The sequence below is a fragment of the Erinaceus europaeus genome, chromosome 10 (genome assembly GCF_950295315.1).
Source record: "Erinaceus europaeus chromosome 10, mEriEur2.1, whole genome shotgun sequence".
Classification (NCBI taxonomy): domain Eukaryota; kingdom Metazoa; phylum Chordata; class Mammalia; order Eulipotyphla; family Erinaceidae; genus Erinaceus; species Erinaceus europaeus.
In genome coordinates, this window is record NC_080171.1 from 43537657 (window position 1) to 43563845 (window position 26189).

General features: G+C 36.1%; 1 protein-coding gene across 19 annotated transcripts in view; it reads right to left on the minus strand.

Moving 5' to 3' along the window:
• The window catches only part of PTPRD (protein tyrosine phosphatase receptor type D), a 417654-nt gene that overhangs the window by 337370 nt on the left and 54095 nt on the right, over positions 1 to 26189 (minus strand). The window lies entirely within an intron of this gene.

Here is a 26189-nt window from a genome sequence, read left to right on the forward strand (position 1 = left end):
ACAGTATGTCTAAGAAGCAAATAAAATTAAGAATCAAAGGCTACAATGTATGCAAAGGAGTGAAAATGCTTGTACATTGTTAAATGAATATTTGTTCTATTCTATGTTCTCTGGGATATATTGTTTCATAGCTATCCATTTATATTTCTATTTTTACAGCTGTATTACTATATACCTTTAGATCAAATCCTAGACTTAGTTCAGTTTTGTCTCTTTAGCCTAAAATAGAGTAAAAATTCTATAAATACTCCTTGAAAAAAGCTTTGTGAAAAACATTTGATTTTTATCTTTTCTTTTTTATTTATTTCTTTATTGAAGGGTTAGCGGGGGGATTGATGGTTTACAGTCAACAACAACAACAACAAAAAAAAAGAGTTGGCTTGAAGTGGCAAAATTCCAGGGATTACAAAAAGAAAAAACAAAAATGTAATATAAATTGAGACAGATAACTTGTTATTCATGTACTCAAATTCTAAAACTGGGGACCAATTCTTAAGACATCTAGAAAACAATTTTTAGAACTAGGTTTTTGAAAAGAAAACATACCCATCTTAACTTCCCCCCAATATGTGAAATATTTGATTAAAATCTTACTAGTATATAGCATACACCCCTTTTTTGTAGACAAGGAAAATCAAAATGAATGTAACATATTTACAGTTAAACGTTACCTTATAGTTAAAGCTATTTTAACTTTCACTGTATAAGATACAATAACGCAGATCTATGTCTACTTTTCAGCGTTCTGTCACTCACTTATTGATAGCTGTTCACTTCTCTTTTATTTGCATAAACCAACAACCTTCTTCCTAATGTCTACATTGTGTTACTAGCCAATATTGCAGAGTGGGAAGCTAGTTATCTAAAGAATAGGGTGCTAAAAATGAATCAATTACTTTAGCAGTGAAACCAGACATCTAAATATGGTTTATTTTTACTGTTGAAAATATTTAAATGTTTTAGATTTTGTAAGCTTTGCGAGTTTATTTTTCTGCTTTAGATAATCTGTGCTCAGCTCCACAGCAAGAGTCTTAATGGTAAATCCCACCGGTGGCAGGTGGCTGGGTCAAATATATTTAAAAAGAAAACACTCATCTAAATGTAAGACTCCATTAAAAAGACAACAACAACTATTTTCCACATTCCCGTTTCCTGTTAAGAGTCTGGTTTCTTGGTTACTGATCCTTGACTCTCATTTTCAGCTACATCCTCTAGCATTGTCCCACAGCTGGCTTAGAGCCCATCAGGGAACTTCTGGTTTTGATTCTGGCTGACATGGGTGATTCCATCCAGGAGACCACAAACTAAATTGAATTTGTTCCTTCATTAATAATGAATTTATACACCCTGAATTTGGACACATTAAATAGTGCCAAGAAAATCAACTCAAAAAACAAACCTATATATTGGGACCATGCAATGGGACATACAGTAGAGCACACACATCACCATGCGCTAGGGCCTGTGTTCATGTTTTCCTTTTCCTGGAGGGAGGGAAGCTTCACAAGTGGTGAAGCAGTGTTTCAGTTATCTGTTTCTTTTCCCCTCTCTATCTCCCTCTTCCGTCTCAATTTCTTTCTGTCTCTATCAAAAAGGAAGAAAGAAATAGGAGGAGACCCCACCTGCAGGGGGGTCGCTTCACAGGCGGTAAAGCAGGTCTGCAGGTGTCTGTCTCTTCCCCTCTCTGTCTTCCCTTCCTGTCTTGATTTCTCTCTGTCCTATCCAACAACAATGACACCAATAATAACAACAACAATAATAACACAACAATGATAAAACAACAAGGGCAACAAAAGGGGGGAAAATGACTTCTAGGAGCAGTGGATTTGTGGTGCAGGCAATGAGCCACAGCAATAACCTTGGAGGCAAAAAAAAAAAAAAATAGGAGCAAGAGGAAGAGAACGAGAAGAAAGAGGAGAGGGGTGGGGAGAGGGAGGAGAAGGAGGAAAAGTCACCAATAATGATGGATTCAGTCATGCAGACACTGAGCCCCAGCAATAACCCTGGTGGCAATTTAAAAAAGTGTATACTGACTGGGAAGGTGGCTCAGACATAGAGCACCAAATGTGAGATACCAGTTTCAATTCCAAGCATTATAAATCCCTGAGTGGTGCTGTGGTCTATCTTACCTGTCTGTCTGTCTCACTTAGAAAATAAATCAATCTGATAAAAGCATATAAAGATACATTTTTATTTTTTACCAAGTATTTTTGAACTAAACTTATTTTTCATCTCCTTAAATCTACTCTTTTTAAAAATTTTTATTATCTTTATTTATTGGATAGAGACAACCAGAAATTGAGAGGAAAGGTGGTGACAGAGAGCCAGAGTGAGAGTGAGAGCGAGAGCAAGAGAGAGAGAGAGAGAGAGAGAGAGAGAGAGAGACCTGCAGCATTGCTTTGCCACTCATGAACCTTCTCCCCTGCAGATGGGGACCATAGGTTTAAACCTGGGTTCTTGTGCACTGTAACATGTGTGATCAACCGGTGCACCAACATCCGGCCCTACAGCTACCCTTTTTCATCATCTTAGAGGTCCTGCCCCAAGCTCTAACAAATGTCTCAGACAGTAGCTGCATGTAATATTCTAGAGCTTAAAGAACCCTATCATATTTATTATGTAACCCTGGATTGAAGACCCCACCAATGTGTCCTGGAGCTCAGCTTCCCCAGAGTCACACCCTACTAGGGAAAGAGAGAGGCAGACTGGGGGTATGGACCGACCAGTCAACGCCCATGTTCAGCGGGGAAGCAATTACAGAAGCCAGACCTTCTACCTTCTGCATCCCTCAACGACCCTGGGTCCATGCTCCCAGAGGGATAGAGAATGGGAAAGCTATCAGGGAAGGGGGTGGGTTATGGGGATTGGGTGTTGGGAATTGTGTGGAGTTGTACCCCTCCTACCTTATGCTTTTGTTCACTAATCCTTTCTTAAATAAAAAATTTAAAAAAAAAAAAGAAAAATAATTCCAAAACCACATTTCCTCAAGTAATTGCAGTTTATTGTTGTCATAGAATAGTCTACCAACATTACACATGGTGACAAAAGTGCATTTCTTTGCAAGAAAGAAACAGCAAAAATTGAAGCAATTGTTCTTCTTTTAATATTTAAATATCCATATAAATAATTTTTATTTATAGGGATGTCACTGCTGTTATGGTTGTAAAAGTTAATTACCTGATAGGATATACTGTGGTTATTACAGTCAATGAAAAAAATGTATGAGTTTATTTATTAATTCAAAGTGTTTTACACACTAAATTAACTAAAGAAAAAAATTATTATTTCTTCCTCATTATTTCTGCACAATAATTTGGACATTTTAAAACTTTTTTCCTGAGCTACTTTATATTTAAAATTTAGTGTTAACATTATTTTATTATAATATAACATGCTAGTTTGTCTTTATTTTTACATTGAAGATACTAGTTGAAAATCCAATGTTTTCAATTGAAGTAATTTTCTTTCCTATTGTAGAAAGAGTAAACATTTGGGAAAATAAATACATTAGAACAAGGACTCACAACTCAAGGATTGACTAAGATTCCTTTCAAATAGTTTAAGTGTTAGGTCAACTAATTCAAAGCATGATGAAATTAAACAACTTGTTAAGAAAGAAGAGCATGAAATTCCCATTTTAGTTTTTCCATGTCTGCTGTTTTCCACCTCTCACAGAAACCTGAATTGAGAGGTGAAAAAAAAAGAAAGAAATTTTTAAAAAGAAAGCCATAATCTTAATGGAGTCAATGTAGCTCCTTATCACAAAACCCTCCAGTGGTCACCATATCACATAAGATTCTATTAAAATTGAAGTAAAAATTTTTACATAAATTTTCCCCTGCAAAAATATCCATGAATTTGTGTTCTAAGACAGGTGGAAGGGAAAAATACATGCATTTTCTTTAAGCAATAGATCTGAAAATATCTAAGTGAATAATTTTTGAAAAACAGAGACAATATTGCAAAACACATTAAATTTTTGTATCTACACATCTCAGCAGTGTTTAGTATACTGTATACTCAGGGCATTATTCTCTGTAGACAATGAAGTCAATTTCAGATAATGAGTGTTATACTTCCTGGATTCAATAAAGCAAATTGTTCTGGTCACCCGTGATCATAATGCCTCTGTCACAGAGCCAAAACATCACTGCTCTAGGATGAACTTTGGTCAGATACAAAGACAGAGAGAAACAAATGGAAAGAGGGAAAGGCAATGTAGTACCCCAAAGCTATCCTTAGTTTAGTGGGGACCAAGTCTGAACCTATGCCATGTATATGGCAAACTGGCCACCTTTCTAGGTGAGCTCTCTTGCTTGTCAGACATCTACTTTCACAAATTTGCTAAAACTGTGTAGAAAGCAACAAAATGTGTGCTTTGTATGTATACATTATTAGCAACAATGTTATATCTTTATACACATAAATTAAAAGGATGGGGGAAACTCCACTGCAGTGAAGGAAGATTAGGTGCTGTGGTTTCTAGTACCCTGCCTCTATCTGAAAAAGCCAGCTCAGACGACAAAAAAAAAAAGTAATAATAATAATAATAATAATAATAATAATAATTAGCTAATTAAAATTAGGGGCTAGACAACCAATTGACTAAATATGTGCAGAAATAATGCACAGGGATTAAAGGAAATGAAATCTGAGAAATAACTCACTGGTGACTCTAAGTGTAACTTGAGCTAAATTTCTCTCGAAGAAGACAGATTGAAGGGAAGTGGGCTGTGAGGAAAAAGGAAGCTTTTCTTTGGAAGTGAAAGGACAAACATACAGAGAGAAAGAGAGAGAATGAGTGTGTGTGTGTGTGGGGGGGGTCTCCTTTGCTTAATGCCATGCCAAAAAGTTTATGCATTTCAATTCTGCCTATTATGAAGATTTTTTAGATAGATCACATTAGAAACTACAACCAAAAATAACAACAAAATGGAAAATAAAAGCATTTTCAACAAATGATTCCAAATCTCACCTACATGGTTTCACAGAAAATTATCGAGTACTTCTATTTAATAAAATTATTTAAGCAGGGTATACCTTTAACCTGAATTTAAATTGCTAATGAAGTGGAAGGTGTAGACATGAACAGCCTTAAAAAGGTATTTGTGAAAAATTACAGGGCAACAATGGTAGCAAAAGCATGTCATGTAAATCAAAAGTAGCAGAGGAAAAAAAACAGTGGTGATCTACAGTCTAATTCTTCAGAGTGCCTAGAAGAACATTTTTTTATTAAAAATTTAGAGAAATGTCTACATCAAAATTAGAAATGAGAAAAGGGGTGGGGGTAGATAGCATAATAATAATGCAAAGATACTCTCATGCCTGAGGCTTCAAAGTCTCAAATTCAATCCTCCACACCACCATAAGCCAGAGCTGAGCAGTGCTCTGGTAAAAAATAAATAAACAAAAATTAAAAAAATAAAAAAGAAAGAAATGAGAAAAGTTCTTATTTACAGTAAATGAAAATGTAATTAAAGCCAATTTAAAGTAATTAAAGAGCATTTAATGTAAAAAGGCTTATAACTAAAGAACCTTTTTAATTATCTTTCATTTATTGGGTATAGTGAGAAATCAAGAGGGAAAGAGGTTAGAGAGACAGAGAGAGAGAAAAGGAGAGAGAGATGAGAAGAAGGAGGAGGAGGAGGAGGAGGAGGAGAGAGACCAAGGCCTGCAGCACTGCTTTGCCAATCACAAAGCTTTCCCCCTGCAGGTGGAGTCTGGGGGCTCAAACCTGGGCCCTTGTGCTATAAAAATTATAATATGTGCACTGAATCTGATGCACTACCATCCAGTCCCAATAACCTTTTTTATTGTGTTTTTTTTTTCCCTACATACCTACTGCTATAAGACAAACTTCATTCAACAGCTAGCTACATAAACCTTTTAAGACTTCCCTATCATTTTTTGTGATTTCATGGTAAGAAGCTATATTTACAAAGTGTTAATTATATACTTATAATAAATTAGTCAAACAAAAAAATCTTAGATTAAGGTGGCTCTAAGGGAATGGTGGTCTGGGTAGGTAAATCAAAATCTAAGCCTATGAATGCCTCAAGGTTAAAACATCAAAACATCAGTAGACATATGAAGTTTAAGCTACAGTCAATCAAGCAACTAGCAACCAGGAGAGAGCAGTCACTATAGTCCTGGACCTGTAACAAGCATGAGTCTGATGGCCAACTTCACAAGTGTCAGAGTAAGGTTCTATTTTATCTCTCTTGATCCTCTCTTTTTGTCATTAATAAACATATATTTGGAAAAATAAATAAATAAAGCTAATCAAAAAATTTCCAATCTTTGCTTCTCCAATTTTTGTATAATACTTTCTCCTACGGCTGACCTGAAAGCGTACCTGCTTTGCCATGCCAGTGACCTAGGTTTGAGCCTGGCCCTACCATGCTGAAGGAAGTTACAGTGATGTGGTATCCCTCCCTCTCTCCCTCTCTCTCCCTCTATTTCAATCTAAAAATATTGACCCACATCAGAGAATCCTCAGCAATGCCAAAAATACAGTCAGAGATAGACAGACATGAATTTCTTATCTTATTCTAGTGTAGCACTGTGCAATTAAGAGTTTTGATTAAATAAACTCTTAATTTTGTCTCAGTTTACCATTAGCAGTTCCTAGCATTACCTGTGCCAAATCTTTTGAAAGCAGTCTCATGTAATTTTCAGGAATACAGGAAGACCACAAGTAAACATACATTACTCATTGATAGTCAAAGAATTATACAGTGAAGGCAGACAGCTAACAATTCACAAATATTCATTAGGATAAAAATGACACAAGTTTTCATGTAAACTACATTATCAACATATCCTCAAATTATTGTTAAATTATGATACCATTTTGGGTCTGATTCCTATATTCAAGAAATGTAATGAATACCACACAAAGAAAACTTCTATGTAATTATTTTGGTTTAAGTTACTGCTAGATATTCTCATTTACTCATTTCTTCAGAAACTTAACATTTTTATTAGCACATAAGCTCTCTTATTAAAAAGAATTAGACCTTAAATTTCATATAAAAATATTGTCATTGTTTGATACAAAGAGCAAAATTAAAGAGAAAAAGTAAACAGAGTTGGGCATTAACATTTCTCTTAAGATATTTGCAACTAACCAATTTTCATTTGTCACCTCCAACTCCCTCTAGTTGTGAGTCCTTTCATTTTTATTGGGAAATAACAGGAACTAAGCCCAGCTGATAGTGATGCTCTCAGGTGTGATGTAATACATATTTTAGTCTGCTTTCTTGAAGCATCATACTGAAATGCTTTATAATTTTCAAAAAGAAAGTATGAAAACTTAAAGCTGAGTAAATTTTAAAGATTTACTTATCTCATTAGAGACAGACCAGGGTACTGCTCTAGCATATGTGTTACGAAGATCAACTCTAGGGCCTCATACAAGCAAGTCCTGCACTCAACCAGTTGAGCCAACTCCCAAGCTACTTTCTAATGTTAACATTTTAATTATAAAATATCCCTAGGAGAGGGAGTCGGGTGGTAGCACAGCGGGTTAAAGCGCACGTGGCACAAAGTGCAAAGACCAGCATAAGGATCCGGGCTTGAGCCGCCACTCCCCACCTGCAGGGGAGTCACTTCACAGGAGGTGAAGCAGGTCTGCAGGTGTCTATCTTTCTCTCCCTCTCTCTGTCTTCCCCTCCTCTCTTCATTTCTCTCTGTCCTATCCAACAATGACAACATCAACAGTAATAACTACAACAACAATAAAAACAACAAGGGCAACAAAAAGGAAATAAATTAATTAATTTTAAAAAATCCCTAGGAGAGTACCTAGGGATATTCCTAAAATTGTACCCTCCCAACCTAAACAGATTAAACGATAATGTTATCATGAAATTTTTCTTCAAGTGTTCAAATAAGACATCCATTAATAAGAAAAATGCAGCATACCTGCATAGAAGTACTTTTCTAGTACTTCAGTTATGGTATTGTAAGTGTGAACCATATGTGTATGCTTTCATAGGCCTAAATCCTCTTCATTTTACAGGTCTAGTTCTGTTACTTAACAATAACAGCAGAAATTAACAGGTAATACATGTTTATTATTATAAGTATTAGTTTTCTTACAATAGAAAGTACCTTTTCGAATTTTTTACATTTAATGTTTTAATGCTGAAATGCTCATATGTGACCATGAAGACAAACTAAACTGAAGTCTGACAAGTTTGAGTTAACAGTTCATATGGCAGAAGTTTTGTATCAATATTCTAAATTTACATACTAAAAAGTTTTGTTGATTTAAAAAAATAACAGAAGAAAAAATTAATTGTTAATAGAAAAGAACCATTAATTCCTCATGTACTTCCTATGTTAAAATGAACATATCAAACATTCAAGATCTAGCTATGCTTTTAAGTGCTGAATATTTATTGCCTTTTGTGATTTTCTTACACATCTTGTGGTTTATAATTCAAGCTAATTATTATAGTTATCTGGGAGATTTTTCTCTTCAGTAATATTAAGTCAATTCTCAAAGACTTTATGGTCTATGTCAGTACACACATTCATTTGAAAGAATTAAAATTTAACTGAATTGTAAGATGACATGAAATAAGGTTTGGAATACTTGATACAGCTCTAATTTTGTCACCTTTTCTCCTCATTCTTAGCTTGAGTCTCCTCCATCTGTCAAATTATAGCTCAAAACCCTCTGGGTGGTAACTGAGTCTACATTCTACACTGCACTTAGCATATGTTTTATGCTCCATAAACTATTAAGAATAGAACAAATGACATATTTTCTTAATACAAAGGAAAGTATGGGTATCAACAGTATCATTTATTCACATTTCCTTTAGTCTTCTAGATGATATTCAGCTGGAGGATAGTTACTGAGATCACTTTGCTTCTTGCTTTTATTGTATTTTCATTCTCTTTCACATTAATTTATGATCTTTCACATCTCATTAATTTCTCCTATATTTGTATTAATTCCTCTGCTTTATCTACCAACCCTGTCATCTCAACAAGAATGACAGGCAGCATCAGTATTTTTTTACATAACTACTAAGGAAAATACCTCTGCATGCACATAATTGGTATGACTACTGCACTAACTAAAACAGGCTTCTTCAACCTCTGTGGATTTGAAGAGCAGCATTTTTAATACAGAATAGGATGCCCTGTGTATGGTAAAATGTTTAGTATTACTCCCAGACTCTAGTCACTAGATATCAATAGTACATCCCACTCCACTTCCAGCCATAAAAACCAAAATATCTTTCAACATTAACAAATATTCCCTGAGGAACTTCCCCACCTCAGTTGGAAAGGACTCTAATAAGATAAAATTATTCCTTTCAGTGCATCACACCGCTAAAACCAATATACAGCAGAAATGTGATAAATAAAAATGATAATTACATTAAAACATAAACACAATATTTTGAGAATCTGAAAAGCCTAAAGTCATGAACAGAAAGATAGTTTACCTAGGAACATGCCCATTGCTTTACCATGCACACATTCAAGCCCTGCTTATACCACATGGGTGTACTCCCCTCACCATATATACATAACTACACATATATTATAACTTAACCAGGAAGAATAAAGCCCCAACAACAACAACAACAAAAGAGACCCAAACTTGATACAAGCAACAGCAAGTAAATCTCTAATACTAAGCATTATGTTGATGAAAAGATCATCAGTTCTGCTACTTTATTTGTTCAGCTAATGTGGAGCAGAGCTTTAAGAAAAACACAAGCTATGATTTAAGATAGTGTTCTTCACATGCAATTAAAATAAATCCTCTTAACATAACTTTTATGAAATCACTTAGCTTGTTAAAACATATATAATGTTTAGCTCCTCTGGGATCCATTATGATTAAGGTTCACAGAGATTTTTTTTTTTTTAAAATAATTTAAAAGCATTTCTCATTTCACAAGGTCACTCCACATTTCAAAATGTGCTACATTTCACTATTTTCCATGATTCCTTTACTAAGCTAGTCAAGGTCTCCCTGCTTATGAAATTAACTATAAATCTGGAAACTGTCAAAAAGCATTTACTCTATGATGCATTTGAAAAGTCTTGTAAAATAACCAAGGCATAACTTTTTTTACTTTAAAAAAAGGGGGGCCGGGTGGTGGTACACCTGGTTGAGTGCACAGGTTACACTGTGCAAGGACCCAAGTTTGAGCCCCTGGTCCCCACCTGCAGGGGGAAAGCTTCATAAGTGGTGAAGCAGTGCTGCAGGTGTCTCTCTGTCTCTCTCTCTCTCTGTCTCCCGCTTCCTCTCAATTTATGGCTGTCTCTATCAAATAAATGAAGATTAAAAAATAATAAAAAGACAAAATAACACCAAATTAAAAAAAAAACGCTCTTCTAGGACCAGAACATCCAGTTGGGCATATATGATACCATACACAAAAACCCAGGTCCAAGCTCTCAATAACCTCCTGCAGTGGGGGGAGAGGGGTGGTCTCTCTATCTCTCTCCCTCTCTAACTCCCCCTTACTTTTTGATTTCTGTCTCTATCCAAATAAATAAATACATTAAAAGAATGTATTTAAGAAAACTTCATTGGTTAGAAACTAGTATCAATATCGGCTTTTTTTTATTTGTAAACTCTAATCCATAATGAATTAAATAAGTAGCCCAAGTTCGTAAATCATGGAGGATTTATGAGTTAGTGTTTAAGTGGTCTGACTTTGTAGTTGATCTGATCTGGGTTCAATGCCCAGTCCCTCACTGAATTTGTATAACCTAGAGCATGTTACCATCTTTAAGACTTAGTTTTCCCATGTGTATAGTGATAAAATATGTACATATTTATGAAATTGGGAAGTAGACATATCAAAGCTTGAGCATATATTTTCCACCTGGTATAGCAGATATTGACAAGTATTAAAAGCTCCTTACTCAAATAATGTGTTTAAAAGTATTTTCTGGTCCTGGAAAAGGATGACATAGGACCTAGTGGAGGTTGTATTGTTATGTTGAAAACTCAGAAATGTTATGCAAGTACAAACTATTGTATTTACTGCTGACTGTAAAACATTAATCCCCCAATAAAGAAATTTTTTAAAAAGTATTTTCTTATACAAAAGCCACATTTACCCCACCCAAACATATATTTCTTTATCTATTTAAGTAGCCTACCTTCTCTAAGTATATGACCAAACACATGGCAGTTCTATCAAGTTCACTCCATTCTACCCACTGCTTATACTTTCCATCCAAGAAACAAGGAAGTCTCAACATCATTACTGACATTCCAAATCCTGTGATTTCACATCCAGTATTATATGCTGCCATCAGCATTCTAGACAGATCTTATATCCACAGGTTGCTCTTCATCCCTACTGCCCCACTCCTGGTTCAATATTTCTTCTATACTCTGGGCAATAATAAAAGCTTTTAAAATAATTTGTTATGACACTGCTACTCTGATCCATCCCTCATAGTGAAGTAAGTTTATTTTATCTATAACACACACTCAGTCATTATTTCTATGTATGAATGACATATTTAAAAGGGTCTGATCTTATAAATGTATTCATAAGTAAGGGGCAATTATATAACTCAAAGTAGACCTCATAAGCCTGGGATTCGAGTAGAAGGTCCTAAAGAAGGCATAATAAATTCTCTAACCAATCAGACTTAGATCAAATAAGCTTGGCACCTAATAGAATGTCAAAGAAGAGAGACTCCATAAACCTAATATTGGTTGGATACTACAAATGACATTGGATACTTAAACACTAGGAGAAAGTCTAAGCTCCTCACATAAAGGACTACAAAAGCTGGATGAGCATAAAAGACTGGCTCACTTAATGATGGCCTTTTTGGTCAATACCGGACCAACCGATCAATATGGGGCCCTAGTTAGGGAATCCTTGGATTCCCACATAGATGTGATGGGCTTAAACCTCTAATATATACACCATCACTGCTCACTTCCATCAGGAACATCAACATAAGTCCTCTAATGGGCCACTCCAGGAACTTATCCTCCCTATAAAGTAGCCTCCTCCAAAAGGAGGCTAGGCCATCCTACCTTGCCACTCAGGAAGACTGGTCCTGACATTAGTGCAGCCTAGAATGCTTCCAGCTGTGATCATGAACTGCAATTGCTAGCTCAGACTGGCAGGAACTCAGAGGTTACACAGGCTGCTATGCTTAAATATGAATATATATGGGCCCTGGGTCCAGTTACTGGGGTAGAGTTAATTTTATTCATAGATTTTCTTCAAGTTTAGGAGCTACTCTCTGTTCTAATACAAATTTCTAGCCCTATTCTCAACTCTGATACCATCCTCCCTGGCAATACTTTTGTCCAACTCCATGTTAGCTATCAAACTCAGGCAAAAAATATGAAAGTCACAGACTTCTAGGAACACACCTAAATTAGACTTCTTAGCTTCCTTCTACTCTAAGATTCCTATTCTCATCTGCTCTCTTCCTACTTTTTAGGTCCTGTTCTTTAATCATTTTGGCCTGCTTTATATCTTGCTGCCTTTCTGCCACCAAGTTGCAGATGCTATCATGAGTCCATCCTAAATTCCCTCAACAGAGAACTTTGTCATTGTGTCCTGAAACCTTACTTCTCCAGAGCCCTACCTGACCAGGGAAAGATAGAAAAAGGCTGGGGGTGTAGATCAACCTGCCAATGTCCAGGGCCAGTGAAGAAGCAATTATGGAAGGTAGAACTCCCATTATGCATCCCCTGACAACTTCTGGTCCATACTCCCAGAAGGGGAGATATAATAGGGGAGGATAATCAGGGGGCTCTGAACTCCAATTCCATCAAGACCCAGAGAGATAATAAGAAAACAGGAAGGACATTTGGAAGTAGTAATAGGTATAGGTATGACTTAGGAAGAGAAGGCAGGGCCTTAAACAAGAAATATACAAGCATAGACAGAGTTATAGATATAAAAGTCAACCCATATGTGCAACCTTGGGAAAACTACTGTAGCTTACCATGGAAGGAATGGGGATACAGAACTCTATTGGTGGGAACGGTGTAAAATTATAAGCTTATTATCAACTTTTTTTTTTTTTTGCTTCCAGGGTTATTGCTGGGGTTCAGTGCCTATATTACGAATCCACTGCACCTGGAGGCCACTTTTTCCCATTTTGTTGTAGTTGTTATTATTATTGCCATTGATATTGTTGTTGTTGGATAGGACAAAGAGAAATCAAGACAGGAGGTGAGACAGAGGGGGAAAGAAAGACAGAAGCCTTCATATCTGCTTCACCGCTTGGAGGAGCCGGGGGCTTGAACTAGGATCCTTACCACGGTCCTAGCACTTTGCGCCACGTGTGCTTAACCCATTAAACTTAACCTGCTGTACTACCTCCCCATCCCCTCTTATAACTTTTTAATTCAATATTAAGTCACTAATAAAATTAAATACACAGACACAGACACATACACACACACACACACACACACACACACACACACACACACACACACACACGGCTTGATCTTAAGGACACATTCCAAGTCTCAGATTAGACTGCACAGATCTCTGGGATTTGAATACTATCTCTATTACCTTTTCCTATGCAATACTCCCCACATAAACTCACAGGCCAGATATAAACTAATTCGGAATTCCTGGAACATGACATTATTCCTCAGACCTCTGTGTATATTAGGATGTCTGCCTGACATGTCAATGTCTATGCATCTTCCTCTCTGATTTACTTTCATGATCTCTTTTAGGTATCACTGGTTTAATGGTGATACCTATGGCTTAGAGTTGTTCTTCTTAAGGATCCTGGTTTGAGTCCACGGCTCCCCACCTGCAGGGGAGTTGCTTCAAAAGTGGTGAAGCAGATCTGCAGGTGTGTTTCTCTCCCCCTCTCTATTTTCTCCTCTTCTCTCCATTTCTCTCTGTCCTATCTAACAACGATGACATCAGTAACTACAACAATAATAAAAAACAGCAATGGCAACAAAAGAGAAAATGAATAGATAAATATAAAAAAATTAAAAATTAAATTAAAAAAAGAATGAGTGAATGCAATGAAGAAAGTGACAATTCAGAGAAATTAAGTTCCATTTTGTTCGGAAGAACACCAACAGACGAGATAATCAAATGGAAGTTTATAGGCCTTACATATTTAACATAACAATAAAGAATCATGTCTTTCAGTATAAAATTAAAGGTTTACCATACAAAACTTTGTCTTAAATTTCATTACATTATATCTAAATTGGAAATTCCAACAATCAAAATGTGGTAGCCAGCTTGTTCTCAGAAACCAGACAGACATAAAGTAGAATGTCAATTACAATTTGTATTCTAAAATGTCTAACTTCTTTGTGACACATTGTAACTTTTTAAATTATTAACAAACCCTGGCACCAGAAGCAGTGGGAATAGCTTTTAGAAGTGAACAATACATTTATTTAGTTGGAGGACTGATAGATGATTCAGATGGAGAGGAAAGGGGAATCAGTTATTCTTAACAGCCAGGGGGCTTGGTGTCTTTTGTATCTGAGCCTCCACTGGTCTCCAAGTTTTTTGTGGGGACAAAACTGCAGGCCACTTGTGCCTCTCTTGCTGTCTCTACTGACAGCTTCTCTGTGTGACAGATTGGAATACCAACACTGAAGTGTGAAAATAAAACATGGGCAAAAATTTAAATAGGAATTTCAAATTGTAGTTATATTTTTAAAAGTTGCAAATGCATTAAAAATCCTCAAAATAGCATCCTTGTAGGGTGCATAAACAGCTCAGGAAAAGCAAGCAAGAATAAATAAATTTTATTTCATTTAACCACCATGCTTTACAGTGCCCAAACTATACTAATTTGTAGACCTCCATTAACTATTCTGAGTCAGGCTGGGGAGACAGTTTCTTAATGGTTTTGCAAAAACATTGATAACTGAGGCTCTGAGGTACCAGATTCAATACCTGGCACCACTACAAGCCAGATCTGATCAACACTCCAATTTTTCTCTCTCTGTCTCTCTTCCTCTTCTCTCTTTCATTAATAAAAAAATGTTTCTCAAAAAAAGAATTGCCAGGAAAATAAAAGCAAACTGTTATGAATCAAATTAAATTGTTTAACACTCTGAGCACAAAATTTGCAAAAAAAATTATGATCCAATCATCAAACTTTCATTTGTTGATATAATCTTCTATACTATTGTTTGCTTTCAAAAGGGTAAGATTCTAGAGGAAAAGGAAAGTATTAATAACAAGTCCAATTTCCTAAAGTCTGCACTATCCAAATAGCCCTGAACAGCACCAAGGAGTTTCTGGTGGCTAGGCAGAACATATTCCTATATGTGTAAAAAACTATTCATTTAGGACCATAGTATATAAAAACACAGGACACATTCACTAATAACAAAAGTGATGTCATGCTTTTGAACCTGTCCTCCAAAGGCAGGATTAAAGTCAGATTTACCAGCAATTTGTTTTGCAATAAAAAATAAAATGGGGGAGTCGGGCTGTAGCGCAGCGGGTTAAACGCAGGTGGCGCAAAGCACAAGGACCGGCATAAGGATCCCGGTTCGAACCCCGGCTCCCCATCTGCAGGGGAGTCGCTTCACAGGTGGTGAAGCAGGTCTGCAGGTGTCTATCTTTCTCTCCCCTCTCTCTTTTCCCCTCCTCTCTCCATTTCTCTCTGTCCTATCCAACAACGACAACAACAATAATAACTACAACAATAAAACAACAAGGGCAACAAAAGGGAATAAATAAATAAAATAAATATTTAAAAAAAGAAGAAAAGAAAAATAAATAAAATAAAATAAAATGGGGGTAATATACGTAACCAAAGTACTCAGTGGTAGGGACTGAGGGAACTTTGGGTTCCTGGTGCCCAGGAGCAGAAAAGAACATAAGTCAGGGATGTGTTTGCAGACTTCAATCACTAGGCAATGAGGAATTGTACCCATATCACAGCAACTGCACTGTAAACCATTAACCTTCCAGTAAAATTATAAAAAATAAAATGAGGATGAGGGTGATTATGCAAACAAACTTTCATGCTGAGGTACCAAAGGTCCCAAGTGCAATCCCCAGCACCACCATAAACAGTGCTTTTATTAAAAAAAAAAAAAAAAAAAGCAAGTTAAATGGTATACGCAAAACATGTAATGTCCTTACAATATATGGCACAACTCAAGTCACAATACACACTAGAAAAACCATCTCAGGGACTTCTGACTTAAGCTGATGAACTCCTTACAGACACATATATGCTTTACATAGAGACAGAAAACTTCTCCCTCAATGACTTACAAAAGGAATTCCATACTTAGTAGTAGAAACCTAGTTGATACCAACTAGGTTCTGGGAACTCCAAATACATATCTCTCTCTCATCTCTCTTCTTTCTTCTCTCTTCCCTCTTCTTTCTTCTCTCTTCCCTCTTCCCTCCTCTCTTCTCTCTCTCACCCACTCTCTCTCCCTGCGACCCCCACCAGGATTACCACTGATCCAGAGTCAGTCAAAGGTGCCTGCACTAACATTTCTGATAATTTTTTTCTCACTTTTTCTTTTTCTCTTTTCTAAGAGAGAGAGAGAGAGATAAAGAGAAGAAGGAGAAGAGGACATGGAGAGGAAGAAGAGAAGGAGGAAGGAGGAGACACCTGTATCACTGCTCCACCTCTTACCTATGCAGGTGGACCATTGCACATGGAAACGTGTACTCTACTGAGTATGCCACTACATTACTCCCAGCCATAAATTCTTAGTAAACTTCTAATATCCCACAATCCAAAGCAGTTTGTTCATTATCAGGCAATCTCAGCAAATCATTATCCTGATGTCACCTCTGACATGAAATGTTTAAATGCTAAATTTCAGTTTAAATGTTTAAACTGAATAGTTTAACATTGATCTCTCAATTCTTTTTTCAGTACTATGTCAAAATTCCTACATTTTTTTAACACTATGAGAAATATCAGGACAAAGATTATCATTTCGCCACCATCAGAAAAATGGCCACTCATGATGCTACCGTCACTCAATTAGTGAACAGCTTTACTAAATGACAGATTTTAATAGACACTCTACAACAATTAGAAAGTATACAAGAAGCCTTAACCTTATATATGGCACACTATCCCCACAGATCATCTTCAACTCCTGAGTTAAGACAGTTTTGCTTTAAAATTTTGAAGCATGTTCTCTTTTAAAGGGCTCACCAATTATGTTTCTAAACATGTTGGTTTATGTAGTAAATAACTGTTATTATAATCCCGAGGTGATGGAACAAATAGCAGTATGATGCTCACTCTCAGGAGACATATGCCATGACAAATTAATGCCAAACAAAGTTTTATTCTCCATTTGTTCAGACTTACAACCTTCTGACTCTATCTTCACCGCAGTTACATTTCTGATAGCTGTGATGATGAATAAAAGATACCCAATTTATAAAATCAGTTTAAATATTAGTAAATATAGTTACTAGCACCTATTCTTACATTTCTCTTTGGTAGAGACAGTCAAAGTCAGAAATGAAAAGGGAAGTGGGGGTTGAGGGGGGAGAGAGAGAGAGAGAGAGAACTTCAGCACTGCTTTATAGCTCATAAAGCCCCCCTCATGCCAGGGACTTGAACAAATAAAATATTTCTTGTAAGTCTTATTTTTATATTAGATAATGTTTAAATTAATTTTATTATAGAATTAGAAATATACAATTTAGAATAAATTGCATATATATTATCAAATAATCTTAATGGAGAATTATAGGAATTGAAAAGAGAAATTTTTGTAAGGGCTATAAGAAGCGGTACATGGTAAATCTGAAAACCAGTGGTGAAAAACACTTGAAAACCAGTGGTGGAAAACACGAACAGTTATCAATTATACCACCTGTTCTTCCTCAAAAGCTAATTAAATGACACCATAGGAAGTAAAATATTCCACTACTTTAATTACATAGCTTCTCCTCCTTTAGTCCTTAAAGCAGGAAGGACTATAATTCCCAGGATACAGTTTCTCACTCACTGAGATGGAGTTTCAATGCCACAGTCCCCTATGCATGGTTCCTCATAATATGCTTCCACAAAGAATTGGAAGAACCCTGTGATTTTTAGGCAACTTAAAACTTTATTTAGAAAAAGACTTAGCACAAGATACACATAGGTCATAAGAGAAAAATGCAAATAGCCGATTTCTTTCCTGGCTTTTAAAAATCAGTCAGAATGAACTTTACACTGGTCTGTTTATATTACCTAACTTTTTTCTATTGGACTTATTTTCCAGATGTGTATTTCTAAGGCCCTGCCTACTTTTTCTTTTCTAAGACCCTCCTTACTATGTCTCCTACCAATCAATCCCAGCCCCCAAGAATTATACTCACCTGGAACTCTGTAAACAGAAACCAGGGTGTAGCAGGTTAATTTTGTGAAGTCCATGTCTCACCCTAATTTTGCCTCAAGACCCTCGTGATTCTTTTTTTTCTAACATCACGTATAGTCAACTACCTGCTCGTATTCATGTAATCATGAAATTAAACATCTTTCTCTGTCACACACACCAACACGCACATACATTGCAAGATGGAAGTTTCTCCCAACAAAGACAAAAAATAGTAAAGAAAAAGGAAAGGCACAATACTTTGGATAAATGAATTTTCACCATAATTCCATCAATGGCATTTTAAACTAAACTTTTAGTACATCTACTAATTTTCAATATGCTAATTTTAAAGAAATTATTTATTTATGAGAAATACAGGAGGAGAAAAAGAAACAGATATTACTCTGGTACATGTGCTGCCGCGGATCAAATTCAGGACGTCATGGTTGAGAATCCAATGCTTTATCAACACTGCGCCACCTCCCAGACCACTCAATGTGCTAATTTTGATGAGAGGTCCTCAAGGGTGTATATGAGCCAACTGTATGTTGGTCTGAATAGACAATCACCTTATAAGCATTTTAAAAGATGAATTTAAAACCCATATCCTACAATCCTAATTTATTTTTTAATTTTCATTGTCTCCAGGAATTACTGGATAGAAAAAACAAATTTGCAAGTGTTTATCTCTCTCCATATTAACAAATACTGCACAATTGTTTTATTTGTAACATTGTTGGAGCAGGATCTAAAAGGCACTAGACAACTGATCACTGTAGGGCAAGGTAATATATTATCTCCAAAACACTCTTGAAAACATATCCCATAATCCATGTAAAGACATAAGAAAAATCCCCTTCAATATAAAACTATCACTACTTCATCTCCAGCATTTACAAATGTTTCATATATGTATTATATGAAATGAGACTACAAAATAGAAGTAAAATCCCTTTTGCCACTTAGCTGCTCCGAACAAAATGCTAAACATGTGCTTCCATCTAAACACTATATACATGCATTGTGTATTGGGCAAACAACAAATAGTAGTTAAACATTGGAAATTCCTAGGAATATAAATTTATTAAGTCCCTTCAATTAGTGTCTAACTCCTGCAGGAATATACACTTTTAGCATGACAAACAAAAATTAAGAGCAGGAGCTCCCACAGAGGAAGCTTGAGCTTGAATTTTAAATAAGTAACACTTTTTCTTCCCCTTAACTTGTACCTATGGGGATTTCTTTGTTAATAATCAAGACAAGATGCTGTCCTCATCAGAGTAATCTGTTAAACTTTCTCTCTTACATTACTGGGCGAGAATATTGTCATTGAAGAAAATTAGAGAGGCTAAAGTTGGGTTTGCCTTCGTGAGTGTGCTGTCGTTAACTATGAGAGACTTTGTAATATTAAATCAGGGTTTACTTCTGTACCATTCTGTAAGTGAAAGGAACAGAAATTCTTTTTTTAAGAAATTTTTTTAAGCAACCCCTGTTCTCAGATATGCATATTATGATTATTCTATAAATTTATCAAATTGTACTTATTCTGTTGTAAAGACAGAAGTTGTGGCTGTTTTGCTTGTTTTTAGCATTCAGGATCATGTCCAGTATTTAAAAAAAAGAAAACACGGGGGCCAGGCAATGGTGTACCTGGTTGAGCACACACATTAAAAGCCCCTGGTCCAAACCAGCAGGGGGAAAGCTTCACTAGTAGTAAAGCAGTCCTACAGGTGTCTCCCTCCCCTCCCCCTCCTATTTTCTCTGTGTTCTATCAAATAAATGAATATTTTTAAAGGGGGGGGGACTGGTCTGTAGTGCAGTGGGTTAAGTGCACATGGCACCAAGCGCAAGGACCAGCGTAAGGATCCCAGTTCCAGGCTAGGTTCCCCACCTGCAGGGCAGTCACTTCAGGAGCAGTGAAGCAGGTCTGCAGTTGTCTATCTTTCTCTCTTCCTCTGTCTTCCCCTCCTCTCTTGATTTCTCTTTATCGTATCGTATTTCTCTTTATCGTAACAACAATAACATCAATAACAACAACAATAACAACCACAAAGATAAACAAACAAAAGAAAAACCAGAAAGGGCAATAAAAGAGGAAAAACAAAAAACAAAAAAACCTCCAGGAGCAGTGTATTTGTGGTGCAGGCACTGAGTCCCAGCAATAGCCCTGGAGGCAAAAAAAAAAGAAGGGGACTAAAAGCTTTTACCAAGATTCGGGGGTGGGGGGGGATCACTATCATTCCAAAAGCAACACTTGAAACCACTGCTTTCATAAGTCTGTGTCATTCTCTATGTCCTAACTAGAGGAGTATAAAAAAGAAGAAAAGCATGAAAAAACCTATAGTGTGGTTCAAAAAGAAACATGTTTGGATACAAAACTTGAAACCGTATTTTCTGCAGATGTTATTATGTCTCTCCAATGGGATTCTCTTCAACTTTATTTATATCTGAAGTTGCATGCCTGAATTATCTGTCAGGTCTGAAAGTGAAGTTTTTAGAAACAAAGAGTGAAAAAATATATAGCAAGGGAAGTAGCTCAGCAGAAGAATATAGGTCCTGTATGCAAAGTGCTCCAAGTTCCTTCCCAGAAACCAATGAACTAAACTGTGTGGCACCCTGACTCCGTGAATAAATACATCTTGAAAGATAAAATATCTCATATACTACAGGGTCAGTTTCCTTAGAAAATGGTACACTAAAACGTAAATAAGCTTGTTTTTCATGAGTCACTCATTCCACGAAATTAAGATGTTTCAGTACAGATATAGAATTAGACAAAGATGCACACACAAACATGTATAAGGACAAATACATATAGAACAAAAGAAAATCACGGTGACTTTCTAATGCCTGCAAATTAGCTCATTTTATTCAAGCTGGCATCATCTCCATATCTAGCTCCAACATGCCTCTCAAATCTTAAGTTCATACATAAAGAGGAAGAAGTAGAAAGAGAGGGGAGGGGGAAAGAATGAGGACTAGAGGGAGCTGGAAGAAGAGGAAAGAACTAAAATAAATCTTTCCCAATTTAGATAGTCTCCTTGTGGTCTCAGAGAAGCTAATAATTTGTTAAATGACACTCATCTGAAAAACAGATCTCAAATTGGGAGCCAGATTTTTCTAACTGCAACATCTATGATTCTTTTTGCTTCATTGTCTCACCATAAAAGTCTTTACTGCAGGGAAAAATCATCAAATAAGGGTTCTAGCTACAATACAGGGCTTAGAACTTAATTTTTCCTTTTAACTAATATCAATCAAAGAGAATGAATAATATAATTTACAAGTTAATACTAAATTACAGTATTTCTAGATGTTTTTAAAGGAAAATAAGAGTTAGGGAGTTATCTTAAAGTTCATTAATAGGAAACTATTTAGAAAGAGGAGACCTATTTTGAACAAAATTAAGGGTGCCTGCTGTGTTCTGATTTTAAGGGTAACAAATTGCACTTTGACAGAAGTGCTCCTATGAATTATAATTACATTCATTTATTTCACAATAAATGTTTTCATTCAAAGAATTTAACTGCTCTCTGTGGGCATATGATTAATATGACAATATTCATGATCCTAGAGGCAGAAAAAAAGTGATCTGTGAACCCCCCCAAACCACCCACCCCAGACCCATCCTCTTCCACCCCCTACCACTCTCCCCACCCCCCCCCACACCCCCAGCCCCCCAAGGTGGTTTTGAATGAATTACTATGCCTATAAAGGTAGTCTTCTGGGAATGGGCTGCTTGTTGTATTTGGAGCTAGGTATCAGAAAGTCCTTCTGTCCTAATAGATTCAAGAGTAAAGAAATTACATTTTTATTTCAATGGATCAAGTTTATAAATAGCCTTCCTTATATTTTTTGTGCCTTCAAGAGAGGGCTTTTCTTTAGCAGTGAATGAAAACAAAAGCAAAAGATGAAAGGAGCCATCTTTGAAATGAAGCAAAAAGATTCCACAAAGAGGCACATGAATGTATCATAGAAAGTGGAAAAAACAGTCACTGTATTGGGAAAGAGAATGGAAAATATTAAAACCCAAATGGCCCAGAAGTCTTTCTTTACTAGTGTTAAAGTTTTGATGAAAAAAAAAATCACTTCTGTAATTTCCATGAATAAAACTGGCAGCCATAAGCTTAAAATACTAACAGCCATAATGTTTCCATTTAGTTGGGGCTCTAAGAATTCATGTAGGCAAACTCCTGTGGGCAAACTCTGAGTAAGTGTGATGTGTCTATCTCAAGGAAGCAAGTGCATCAAGAATAATTTGGAAAACAGACAATATTGTAGCTCTATATGATGTCAATCAACTGGTTGAGCAGTTTTGTTTTGTTTTTAACCATAAGTGAAGTCATTTTAAAACTGACTGAATGGGAACTTGTATGAAAAAGCACAAGGACACAGAGATTGCAAAGAATACAAAGTTAAAAGTAGCCCAAATGTCAAGTTCTAACAATAGTCACACAAGAGGAATAAGTCAACATAAATAAAGTATAATCACATCTTTATTTTCAGACCAAATGAGTATGAAGTGATTCTCCAAACAGTATATTGACTTAAAGCCCTTTTTTACTTTAAGGGGGAAAAAAATCAAATACATATCATGCCACACTAATCTGCTACAATTCTTGCCTATGTCTTTGAAAATAAAAAATTCAAATCATAGTGGATGCTGTCTTTTAAACTCTAGTTTTAGAGTGCTTTTTGTTTTTATTTTGGTTTTTGATTTTTGTTTTTAGCAGTTCATTTTAAGAAACATCTGTCCAGTCTGGCTCTAGAAAAAAATTTGCAAAGACAATTGTTCCCATTTGAATGCTATGGGACTCTCCCAAGAGAGACAAGAGTCTTTTGAAAGCAAACAACATATTTACAATGCTTGATCTTTTTAATCAAGTTCAAGATGCAGAACACAATATTACGTAATTCCATCCTTAGTCAGAAAAAGTATTTTCTGCTTCCCTGAAACCTGCTTAGATATCATGTTGTTTCCACTTCATATATTTAGTATTTTGTAACTAATTAGTTTTGAGACAACCTTCAAATAGCACAAGACTGTGATGAGGACTCAAGACTGTTAACACCACATATGAGTTTGTGTAAATACAAAGTCACACTTTAGAGATCTGTTTACATATGAAGAGTGGACATTATTCAAGCTCAGTTCCACAATGCAGACTCATTTCATGAAAAATTAATTAGAACACATCCTAGCTGTCACCAGAAGAGAACTAAGCTGGCTAATAACTACTTCATTTTAGTAAACTAAATTCTATATATCTATTAACCTTTTGTTCCATACAATTTCATATAAAGTAATAGTTCACTATTAGATATAAAAGCTAAGAATTTGTCTATGTTCATATAACTTAAATTGGCAAGGCCAGGTGGTGGTGCACCTGGTTGAACACATACATTATACTGTGCAAGGAACCAGGTTTGAGCCCCTGGTCCCCACCTGCAGTGGGAAAACATTGTGACTGGTGTGGCAGTGTTGCAGGTGTCATCTCTCTGTCCCTCTTCCTCTCTATCTCCCTTTTCCCTCTTAATTTCTGGCGGTGTCTATCCAATGAATAAATAAAGGTTAAAACAATTTAAAGTATATTTTAAAAAAAAAAGGAAATTGGTAAAGTTGGGATCTGTAACAGTGTTATTTTTACTGGAAAGACCAGGAATTTAGTTCTACCATGTAAGTAATTCTAATTGAAGTAGTAACTGGTACCAACATGAAAAAAAAAGATAAAAATGTTATCCTATCCATTATTTATTGAAATTGCATAGAAAAAAGTAAAACAAACTTAGTTTGGATACATTTAAAAATCATCTTAGAAATAGGTCAAATATTAAAAGCTAGCAACTAATACTTTATATTCTATCAATGCGGAGAACCAAACAAAAGTAAAACAGACAACAACTTTACAACTTCACATTTATTTTATTTTATTTTTTAATTTTTTAGAGAGAAATCAAGAGAGGAGGGGAAGATAGAGAGGGAGAGAGAAAGATACCTGCAGATGTGCTTCATCGCTTGCGAAGCGAAGACCCTGCAGGTGGGGAGCTGGGGGCTCCAACCAGGATCCTTACTACCGCTCTTGCGCTTTGCGCCATGTGCGCTTAACGCGCTGCACTATCGCCCAGCCCCCAGATTTTTTAACATTTCTATGAAACCAGTATATAATGCAGTACTTCCTCTAATATTGTTTTTTAATCTCTATTTTTTTTTTGCCTCCAGGGTTATTGCTGGGGTTCGGTGCCTATACTACAAATCCATTGCTCCTGGAGGTCATTTTTCTCATTCTGTTGCCCTTGTTGGTGGCATTATTATTATTGTTGTCATTGCTGCTGTTGTTGTTGTTGGAAAGGATAGAAAGAAATCGAGAGAGGAGGGGAGACAGGGAGAGAGAGAGAGAGAGAGAGAGAGGGAGATAGAGAGAGAAAGACCGACACCTGCTGACCTGCTTCACCACCCGTGAAGCAAACCCCTGACGGTGGGGAGCTGAGCACATCCTTACTCTGGTCCTTGCGCTTGCGCCATGTGCACATAACCTACTGAATTACCGCCTGACCCCCTTTTAGTCTCTTTTTTTTGGGGGGAAATGACAATTAAAATTCTCCTGGGAATTCCTCAGTACCATTCCAAGAAATAAAAAACTCCATGGACACATTTCTGAATACAGCATATTAGACCCTACTCAAAATATGACATCTGTCTTGTTTATTGAATTAAATCCAATTTATAGATTTCATAGGTTTATGGGAAAATCTGGAATACCTGGCTTGGAAGCAGGAATTATTGTGTATCTCCATTTTACATTAAAGTGGTTTCTCTCAACTTTTCCCAAGTTCTTACATTAAAAACTAGTCACGGTCTGTCATGAAACTACCAAAAATCTATGAAGGATGAAAAATATTTTCTAATTGAATCAGAAATAAACCCATGGCATTTTCAAAAGAAAGCAAAGATGAATGCTCTTTAAAGAGAGCTCAGAGAGAACAACACAAACCATATGTCTCAGGTATGTGATATAAACCACATGGTCCATGAGGAGTCCTGTTCGTGATAAATTCAACCTGAAGTGCCAACATCAACAAACAACTATGTTTACTATGACTGGAGTTTCCACCAGTGTCTGCAGAAGTGTGGGCACTGTGAGCCTTGGCCTAATTTCTTAATGTCAACCTAGAAATCTGATATTTGAGGATAAGATATTGTTATCCAAAGTAAACATATTTGATAGGAAAAAAGACAAATATTAACCTATGAAGTAAATAAAATAACGAGTCTTTTGGTAAAACAGAAAAGTCTAATCTTCCACAGCTACTCTCCTCTACTCATTAATTTCACATTTTTAAACCAAATCTATCCCCTGAGAACTTCACATGCATCATTTCTCCATTTTTCTTTTTATGCTGGAGTTAAGAACTAAGAGGTTGGACTTTCCTCCTTGATGGTATGTGTAACATCTTAAAGATCACACAAATAATGACTGAGGCATTGCACTTTTATAAGCATCAGAAATTGTGGGTGTTAAGAAATGCATTCCTGTTCCATTCTCCTAAGGGAGGTTGGGTTATATATTCTACCTATCACCTGAGGATGATGGGTCCTGAAATTAGTGTAGCCTGGAATGTTCCTAGCTGTGACCACAGAATGCCAAATCAGACCTACAGGGATACAGAGGTTACATAGGCTCCTGTGCTGACTATGGGCCTCAGATCAAATCTACAGTTAGCAATATTAATATACTTTTTTCCCATACTTAGGAGCTACTCTCTTCTCTGATCCAGTTTTCTAGACCTTTTTTCCAACTATGATACCATCTACCCAGACAATAACTTAGGTCACCTGCATGTTAGATATCAAGCTCAGATAAAA